This window comes from Myotis davidii, unplaced genomic scaffold, assembly GCF_000327345.1.
Source record: "Myotis davidii unplaced genomic scaffold, ASM32734v1 scaffold46, whole genome shotgun sequence".
Taxonomy (NCBI): Eukaryota; Metazoa; Chordata; class Mammalia; order Chiroptera; family Vespertilionidae; genus Myotis; species Myotis davidii.
This window is the reverse complement of record NW_006383006.1, coordinates 2,452,188-2,462,708: the sequence shown is the minus strand read 5'-3', so window position 1 is coordinate 2,462,708 and position 10,521 is coordinate 2,452,188. Positions and strand designations below refer to the sequence as shown.

At 43.2% G+C, this 10,521-nt stretch overlaps 1 pseudogene; it reads right to left on the bottom strand.

The window, feature by feature from the left end:
- Positions 1 to 2,770: 2,770 nt before the first annotated feature.
- On the bottom strand, positions 2,771 to 6,986 carry LOC102774941 (annotated as a pseudogene).
- Between the last annotated feature and the right edge of the window lie 3,535 nt (positions 6,987 to 10,521).

Here is a 10,521-nt window from a genome sequence, read left to right as displayed (position 1 = left end):
GGGACAGGGGGAGGGGAGGGAGGTGAGAATGATGGTAAATGAAGCGTTCCTAAAAGATCAGTACCAAGACCTCTTTCTCGTTCTACTCTCTCCTCCTAGGCTATTTCATTCCTTACCATGGTTGGTTTTGTTTTTAATATGTTGTTATTGATTTCAGAGAGATGTAGAGGGGGAGAGAGCGAGAGAGAGAGAGCGAGAGAGAGAGAGCTAGAAACATGTCCCCTGCTGGGGATCAAGCCCACAACCCAGGTTACTTCCCTTTCGCAAGAGATCGCATTTTCATTGGCAGGAGGGCTCCCAATTAATGGCAATTATTTGGGGGGCATTACATTGTGCAGGCATGTGCACTGACCAGGAATCAAAACACGATCTCCTGGTTCATGGGTGTATGCTCAATCACTGAGCCACATGGGCTGGGCCATGATTGGGTTTTAAATTAAATATTTGTTTTTATGAAAGTTACACATGTACATGCATGTTCTTTATTATATGTTTTTTATTATATACAATGGGGGGGGATGGGTGTGGTGTGGAAGGGATCAATGGGGAAAAAAGGGGGACATCTGGAATACTTTCAACAATAAAGATAAATTTTTAAAAAATCCTAAAAAAACAACAAAAAATCCTTATCCCACTCTGCTTCCCAATGCGTAAAGGAGATTACAACTCTTAGCTGATTCTTCTGCCATTTATTGCTTTTTCTAAATATCACACCATTTCTTGTTTTTTAAGTTTCAGATTTAAAAAGGTATATTTTTATTTATTTCAGAGAGGAGAGGAGAAGAGAAGAGCGATAGAAACATCAATGATGAGAGAGATCATTGATTGGCTGCTTCCTATATGCCCCACTCTGGGTTTCAAGCCTGCAAGCCCGCAAGCCCGGCATGAGCCCTAACCAGGAATCGAACCGTGACCTCCCAGTTCATAGTTCGATGCTCAACTTCTGAGCTGTGCCAGCTGGGTAAGTTTCAAATATACACTGATTTCTATTTTCAATATGAGAACTTCATGCTCTCATCCTCCACATGAATATGCTTATACTTTCTCTCTATTCTCCTAATATAGTAATGTTACTTTTGTTAAATCAATATTGAATGTTTACAACTTATAAGTGTGTAAATGTTATTTTCAAGCTGTGACACTTAATGTACTGTTTATATCCCCTTTCTTGTATATTTTCCCCTGAAATTAATAATTCTTTTTTAATTTATTTACTTAACTATCAATGTACTTATCAATTAATTCTCATACTCTCTTCTAGAAATCTCCTCTCAATATGTTCAGATACAATCAAAGAGTTTATCAGTTTTATCTTTTTTTTTTCCTTACACAAATATATGCCTCCAAAACATTTCACCTTCCTGCTCCAATCTGAGATGGTTGTTCTCTAAGCCTACTGAAAAGCTATTGGTCTTGGATCCTTCACCAGCAACCAGCATATATCCTTCACTTATCTCCTATGTTGGATGCCCTTTTTCCTGGTTTCTATGACTTTTGTTTATTTGTTTACTCTCATTTTGGTGGAGTACATCTCCAATAGCTTCCTGAGAGGGGTGCTTGGTAGATAATTTCTTTGAGACTACAAATTCTCATAATTAGCTCAGCCAATGTGGCTCGGTGGTTGAGCACTGGCCCATGAAGCAGGAGGTGACGGTTAATTCCTGGTCAGGGCACGTGCTCAGGTTGCAAGCTTGATCCACAGTAGCGGGTATGCAGGAGGAAGCTGATGGGATCAATGTTTCTATCTCTCTATTCCTCTCCCTTCCTTTCTCTAAATCAATAAAAATATATTTTAAATTTTTTTCTCATAGTTAACTGATAGCTTGGCTGGGTGAAAATTCCTAGGTTGTTAGTTATTTTTCTTCAGATATTTGATAACATTGTTCCATTGCCTTTTGGCTACCAGTGTTGCTGCTGACAAGTCTGAAGTCATTGTGAATATCCATCCTTGGTGACCTGTTTATGTCTCAGAAGCCTTTAGGGTGCTCTCTTTGACTCCAGTGTTCTGATATGTGGTAGATCTTTTCTCATTCCATGTGCTGAGCACTCAATAGATCCCCTCAATTTTTGTTTTACTTCCCTCTCATTCTGAAATTCATATAAATCAATGCTAGAGATTCCTGAGTTGACTCTATAGTTTTCTCCCCCCCCCCTATTATCTATCACTTTTTTGTCCAGTTTTCTAGAATATTTTTTCTTGTTTTTTATTATTGATAGATTTGAGAGAGATAAATTTTTGTTGTTCCACTTATTTAGTTGATTCTTGTATGTGCCCTGACAGGGGATCGATCACACAATCTTGAGGTATCAGGATGCTGCTCTAACCAACTGAGCTACCCGGTCAGGGCCTGGAATATTTATTCAACTTATATTTTCCAACCCTTCTATTGATATTTTCTCTCAGCTATCATATTTTTAATTTCCAGTAACTTTTAAAAAATATATCTTATTGATATTTTTACAGAAAGGAAGAGAGAGGGATAGAGAGTTAGAAACATCAATGAGTTAGAAACATTGATCAGCTGCATCCTGCGCACCCCCTACTGGGGATGTGCCCACAACCAAGGTACATGCCCTTGACCGAAATCGAACCTGGGACCCTTCAGTCCGCAGGCCGACGCTCTATCCACTGAGCCAAACTGGTCAGGGCTCCAGTAACTTTTTATTATTCTCTGGATGTTTGTTTTTATAGATCTCCTGTTCAATATTCTATTCATCTCTAAGGATACTAATTATAGTCCCCCCTCCCATTTTCTTTTGTTCCTGGAATTGTTTTTATATTCTCTGAGAATTTATTTTCTATTTCTGTTTTGTTTTGACTTGTTTTCATGTTAACGGTTTTTTCTCCAGTGCTATTGGCTAATCATTTCTACAAGCAAGGCACTGGGTCATTTCAGTATGTGGTCATTCAAATTAATCTAATTATCCAAATTTGTTCTCCACTCAGGGCCTTGGAATATGCTGTTCCTATTGTCTGTGTATTGATTAAACTGCACTGCTGGAACCCTTGTCTACTTTTTCTAAAACTGGCTTCAGGCCTCAGTTTAAATGTCACTGCAGAAATGGGTTTCCCATTACTCTTTTTTTTTTTTATCTCTGAACTTTTTATTGGCCTCTTACCCCTCCCCAAGGGGTGCCACACTTTTGTTGCCTTTAACACCTTAGAACTTTGGTGTCATTGACCTCAGACACTATTTTGCTATCCACAATCCTGCGAGTGGTGGTCTTCTGAATGGATTGCATGGACTGGCTGCTGTCCAGGGCATCACTAAGATGGAAGTCCTCCCCTTCTTCCAGCAGGCAGCTTGTCCTTGATGTTCATAGGGTCTTGTACTCCTGGGTCTGGCGCTGCCCCTCAGCCTGGGCCTGGGCCAGCTCTGACTCTAGGTGCAGTAGGATCCTGTTGAGCTGCTCCACCTGCACGGCATAGCGCATCTCCACCTCCGTAGGCTGTTCTCCACGACGGCCTTCAGACTTCTTATCGAGTCCAGGTCAATCTCCAAGGACTGTGATTGTCATCTCAGCAGCTCCTATCTCAGCGGTCTGCAAGTGACCACTGTGGTGCTCTCCTCAGTCTGTTGGGACCAGTACTTGTCTAGCTCCTCTTGGTTCTTCCGAGTCAGCTCATCGTACTGGGCTGGGATGTCTGCCATGATCTTGCTGAGGTCCTGAGATCTGGGGGCAGCCAATTCCACAGTGAACCTAATCTAGTTTTGTAAACCATTGACTTCCTCCTCATGGTTCTTCTTCATGAAGATCAGCTCCTCCTTGAGAGCCTCGATCTCTGTCTCCAGCTGCAGCCGAGTGATACTGGTGTCATCAAGGACCTTTCGCAGCCCATTGATGTCACTCTCCACAGACTGAAGCACGGCTAACGCTGTCTCATACTTGACTCTGAAGTCATCAGCAGCAGGGCAGGCACTGTCAGGCTGTAGAACAATGCAGGCATTGCCCACAGACCCTGCAAAGATCTGAGCCCTCAATGGTTTTGAAATAATGCCTCCAGTCTCTGACCTTCTCCAGGTATTCCCGGATTTTGATCTCCAGACTCCGATTATCAGCCTCCAGGCTTCTCATCCTCTCCAGGTAGGAGGCCAGGCAGTCATTCAGGCATTACATAGTCTCCTTCTCGCTCTGGATGCCCCCTGTGCCTGCTAGACCCACGGCCATCCCAGCAGCGAGGCCCCCAGACCCCCAGCCACTCTGCACACTGGTGGAGTGGGACATGGAGAGTTGGGAGCCCGAGCCCCCCACCTGCATAGATGCTGGCCATGCTGCTGGTTGGCTGGACCCAGTAGCTGAGCGGCTGCAGGGAGTCTGGTAGTTTGAGGAGAAGCTGAAGCTCACGTTGTCCAGGGAGGAACGCGAGAAGCCGAGACTCACCTTCAGGCAGCAGTTCCCCTGTTACTCTTCATCCTCACACCTTTGTTTCTCTTTTAACACTTAACACAAGTTGTCATTCTATATTGTTTGGTTTGTTTACTTGAGAATTGTCAGTCTCCTCCAATAAGTGTCAACTTCATGAATTCAGAGACCTGAATTATAGCCAGTGTCTAAAAGTGTCTGGCACATAATAAGTGTACAGCTAATATTTCATAAAGAAATGAATGAACTCAGGAAACAACAGTATCTTCCTCCATCATTGATCTCCAAAATATATTTTGAAACTGCACACTTTTGCCATTTCTGCTGCCACCATTTTAGTCCAAGTGGCTATCTTTTCCTCCCTGATGTAGTAGGTATCTTTTATTTGTCTAATATCCTGTTTTGGGGGTTTTTTTTTTGAGGGGGGGGGAAGGAAACAAACTCCCTTTCTCTGATAACTCTGTTCCTTCCCATATTAATCATGTGATTTTGCTGGGAGGTAGCTCTCATTATATCTGCTGCCCTTCACTCCGCGAGAATAGGCACTGATCCATCAGAGCCCTGGGATTTTAAACACAGAAACTAAAGGAAGAGATTCAGGCCCTCTCTCTTGGACAATCTGTGAGATGTGAAGGCAGGTACCACTGATGGCCATTTCCTATCATGTCAAGAAATCTGGGTCTGAGAAAATAAAGCAAGATAGGAGACATGGAGGCATCTCCTTTTCACTGGTTTTAATTTTCCCTAGTGTCAGCCACAGCCCAGCCCAGCCCAGCCCACAATTTGGTTCTATAAACCAACAAATTCTCCCATTTGCCCAAACTGGTCTGAATTACATTTCAGTTTCTGTTACAAAATGAGGCCTAGCGTCCTGGATGTCTGTGATAGCCTCCTGACTGCTCTCCCCATTTCCAATTATCTGTTGTATTTCATTTTCCTCCCACCGAGTGGTCTCTTCCGAATTTACATCCTGCTGATGAAGAGCACAGACAGGGTTAGGCTCTCGGCCTTTATTGTCTGAGTTTCCTTGGGTAAGTTATCTACTAGTAACCTGCCTGTTCCAAGGTTTATAAACTGGTAGAGAGGGGATAATGACATCTCAAAAAGTCATTGTGAGGCTCAAATAAGAAAAGTACACTTAATAAGCACTCACTTAATGTTAGCTAGTCGTCCGAGCCAGGTAGCTCAGTTGGTTAGAGGGTTGTCCTAATACGCCAAGGTTGTAGGTAAGTGCCCAAGGTTCAGGGCACTTACAAGAATCAACCATGAGTGCATAAATAAGTGGAACAACAAATCATATTCCTTTTTTTTCTTTTTGAATATATTTTATTGATTTTTTTTGCAGAGAGGAAGGGAGAGGGATAGAGAATTAGAAACATCAGTGAGAGAGAAACATCGATCAGCTGCCTCCTGCACACCTCCCACTGGGGATGTGCCAGCAACCAAGGTACATGCCCTTGACCGGAATCGAACCTGGGACCTTTCAGTCCGCTGGCTGACGCTCTATCCACTGAGCCAAAACAGCTAGGGCAACAAATCAATATTTCTATCTCTCTCCATTTCTTTTTCTAATATCAAAAAATCAATAAATGCCCTGGCCAGGTAGCTCAGTTGGTTAGAGCGTTGTCCTCATTTACTAAGGTTGCTAAAGTTGCTAAGGTTGTGGGTTCAACCTTCAGTTAGGTCACACACACAAAGCAACCAATGAATACATAAATAAGTGAAACAATGTTTCGCTCTCTTTCTCTTCCCTTTTTCTAAAAATCAATCAATAAAAATTTAAAAAATGTTAGCTAGTGGTGTTAGCAGTAGTAACTCAGATCAAGTCACTGCCATACCTACTTCCTGACCTAGTTTAACTCCAAACTGCTCACTAGGCATTAGTGACTTGCCTATTAACTATCCAGTAGATAGGCTCTTGATAAAATGGATTGAGGGCCCTAACCAGTGGATAGAGCATCAGCCTGTGGACTCAAGGGTCCTGGGTTCGATCCCAGTCAAGGGCATGTACCTTGGTTGCAGGCACATACCCAGTAGGGAGTATGCAGGAGGCAGCTGATCAATGTTTCTCTCTCACAGATGTTTCTAACTCTCTATCCTTCTCCCTTCCTCTCTGTAAAAAATCAATAAAATATATTTGGGGAAAAAAAATGGATTGAGGAAGCAGGGCTTTAGGTCCTTCCTTCTCCTGAAATGTTCTCCCAGCCCCTTTTCCCTTGGCCCAGCTAACTCCTCATCCTTTTGCTTCAGCTCAAATATCACTTGTTTCACCTCCCTAATCAAAGTTATAATCTACAGGGTCTACAGGTATACTCCCTTCATAAAACCAGCAGTACTATAATTTCTTACCAGGACAGGTAGAAGAATTGTTCACAGATAATCTTTTTAAAATATATTTTTTGTTTATTTCAGAAAGGAAGGAAGAGGGGGAGAGCAACTCCTCGAAAATTTAGACTGGAGTTCTAGGTTCCAATAAGATGGGAAGTAGACTCTTGGACATGGGGTAGGGTGAGGTCAATTGATAAGAGGAGACTGGTTACAGGGTTATTCCACTCTCACCCACCTGAGCTACTAAAGTTGATAAGGAAGTAACAGGTGCCAAAGAAAACTTTCTTCCTCATCCTACATTATTTCACTCATTTCTGGCTAAAATCTCAGTTTTCCCCATGGGGCTTGTTCTGTTGCTTCTCTGCATATAAGGGGACAGATGTAGCTTGGATCCTTTGGGAACCTGGGGCTGGGAAGCCAAATAGCCCAAATTCTTATGAATCATGGTCAGATTGTTGTTGTGGGTCTGCAGGTGATGTCTCCACCCTATAAGTCCGGTTTCCTCATCTTCTCACTTTATATCTGGGGTCCCTAAATCCTGACCCTCTTCCTTCTCTGCTTCAGAGACTTGGGTCTTCATTCTCTCTATTCCCTAATTCTCAACTCTGTGCTGAGTTTAAATGGAGGTATTTTCTTTCCCCACTAGCTGTTGACCCACGGCCTTGGTTCTTAACTATGTGGGCCCCTCCTCAAGACATGGCAGCTGGCTCCTCTCACAGCCAATGATCTAAGAGAGAGATGAACACAGAAGTCACAATGTCTCTTATAATTTAGCATCAGAAATGACATAGCCATAATCTATTAGTCACAGACCAACCTTGATTCAGTGTGGTAGAGGTGGAATACCAGGAGGGTGGGATCATTAGGGGCCGACTCAAAGACTAGCTACTACAGATGGGTTAGAGAAATTTGGAGAAGGAAGAATTTTTAGGACTTGAAAAAGGAAAATGGAGGACACATTAACCAAATGCCTATTATGGGCCAGGCCCTTTATATCAAGTTATTAACCTTTTACACAACAATATTATTTCTATTTTTCATATAAAGGAATTCAAATATGGAGAAAATAGGTGTCTAAAATTAAATCCAGTAAGTAGCAGAGTCAGGATTTGTTACATTATTATGTGGGCCACTTTGGTTACATTTAGCATATACCAAAGGGTGGAATATGTGCTACTGAAGGTATGAGAAGTAATTTTAGTTAGTATAGAGCAGCGATTTTCAACCAGTGTGTGCAAGAATTTTAAAAACATTCAATCAATCCCTGAGTATTAAGTCAAGGGCACTGACCTCTTTTCCCTTAGATTGTCAAATAAAAATATGACAACAGCCAACACAACAATAGCTATCCAGTGTGAATAAATCAGAATTATTTGATTTTTTTTTGTCAGATAGGCAAAAAATATACATTTTTTGGTGTGCTGCAGAATTTTAGAAATTAGTTTATGTATGCCATGAGATAAAAAAGGTTGAAAATTGAAAGAGATAGAAAGAGACATACTGCCCGGCCAGCATGGCTCAGTGGTTGAAGATCAACCTATGAACCAGGAGGTCTTGGTTCCATTCCAGGTCAGGGCCCAGGTTTCAGGCTCAATCCCCAGTGTGGAGTGTGCAGGAGGCAGCCAATCAATGATTCTCTCTTATCAATGATGTTTCTGTCTGTCTCTCTCTTCCTCTCCCTTCCTTCCTAAAATTAACAAAAATTGCCCTAACCGGTTTGGCTCAGTGAATAGAGTGTGGGCCTGCAGACTGAAGGGTCCAGGTTTTGATTCCAGTCAAGGGCATGTACCTTGGTTCCAGGCTCCTCTCAGGCTTGGGCTCTGGTCAGGGCGAATGTAGGAGGCAACCAATCGATGTGTTTCTCTCACATAAATATTTCTCTCTGTCTTTCCCTCTCTATTCCACTTTCTCTAAAAATCAATCAGGTGAGGATTAAAAGTCCTATACAATAAAAGCATAATATGCAAATTGACTGAATGGCAGAACGACTGGTAGCTATGACACATACTGACCACCAGGGTGCAGCTGCTCAACCAGGAGCTGCCCCCTGGTGGTCAATGCACTCCCACAGGGGGAGCGCCACTCAGCCAGAAGCCAGGCTCACAGCTGGTGAGTGCAGTGGCAGTGGTGGGAGCCTCTCCCACTTCCGCTGCAGGGAGGGCGGTAAGGACCGAGGAGTCCCGGACTGCAAGAGCCTTGGACTGTGAGAGGGTGCACCCCCACCCCCCCGGCCCCCAGTGCACGAATCTCATGCACCGGCCTCTAGTAAATTAATAAAATCAAAAAATATTTTTGAAAAAGACACAGCACATGGAATAACATTGAAAGTATAAAAAGTAAATGCTTTTCAATCTTCTGATTATGTCAAGAGAAAGCTTCAGTTTGGAAGACTTATGCCTTATTACTTCTCTAACATTTGTTAGTTTCACTTTTTAAGAAAGAGAGGGCAGGCCCTGGCTGGGTTGCTCAGTGGGTTGGAGCATCCTTCCTTGCACCAAAATGTTGCAGGTTTGATTGTGAGTACAGGAAGCAACCAATCGATGTTTCTCTCACACATCGATGTTTCTCTCTCTCTCTCTCTAAGAAAAATTAGTAAAAACATATCTTCAGGTGAGGATAAAAAGAAAAGAAAAAAGAGAGGCAACCTGGGCATGTATCCTGACCAGGAAACCAACCTGTGACCTTTCAGCGCACGAGGACGATGCTCAATCAACCGAGCCACACCAGCCAGGGGGGCATCAGCATCTTTAACAATGATATTTTGGGGTAGAATTAATAATATATTTCATGTTTATTGCATTTATTTTTATAGTTATTTTCTGTTTTTGGACAAGTGGTACTGATTTTAAGTTTCTAAAGGAATATGAGGTTTGACTTACATGCTTCATTTAAGACGTATACAAAAAAAATCAAGTAATAGACAGTAGTTCAAGTGATACTTAGGTCTGGCAAAATTATGAAAATGGCACTGAGGTTTCTTGCCTTCCCTTCGACTCTATGTTGAGGGAGAAGCCGGTTTGAAGTTCCCGCCTCAAGCGGGTTCCGCTATGGGAGCTAGTTGGACAAAATCACAAGTTAAAATTCCCAACCAGCCTGCTGGGTGTGGCTCTGCCGGAATGTCCTCCCCGATTCGGGTTCGATTCCGGGTCAGGGAACTTACTCAGGTTGAGGGTTTCATCCGCAGTAGAGCAAGGGAGGTGGCTAAACGATGTTTCTCGCTCTTCTCTCTCTAAAACTAATAAAAACATATCCTCCGGTGAGCCTAAAAAAAAAAAACATTCACAACTAGTTCTTCCCTGTGATGCTTCCTAAGCATGTCTCCTTTTCCCAATCAATTCCTCAGGGCCGGCGGGGAGTTGTGTGGATGAATGGAGCTAGAAATGCGAGTGAGTTTCGTGGGAAACGTAAGCTTCACGCCCTATTCAGCTGCCTGCGAAAGACCGTGTGCGGCCGGCGGAGACAGTGCAGTGAGAAACGGACATGTGTACATTGTCCAACCTCTTAGTCCCGAATCCAACTCCACAGCCCGAATTTGGGGGTCCTCCAACACTTCTAAGCCATTGCATCTTCACATTTAAAGTTTCCGTGGGGAAATGGGCAAGACCAAAGTTTTAGGACACACGGGGTGTGCCGCGAATTTCTGTATTAGAGGGGTTGGGGCAGTGCGGTTGCAATGGGGTCTCGGAAGTTGCGCTGTACATGCTTTTACATACTCGCACGTGGACAACTCAAGGGGCTAACTGGGCCGTGGGGTATTCTAAGTAACAGCGCCAAACTCAGTCGCGAAAGTTCTGACAACGGAACCGGCGGCCCATTCCGCCGCCCCGC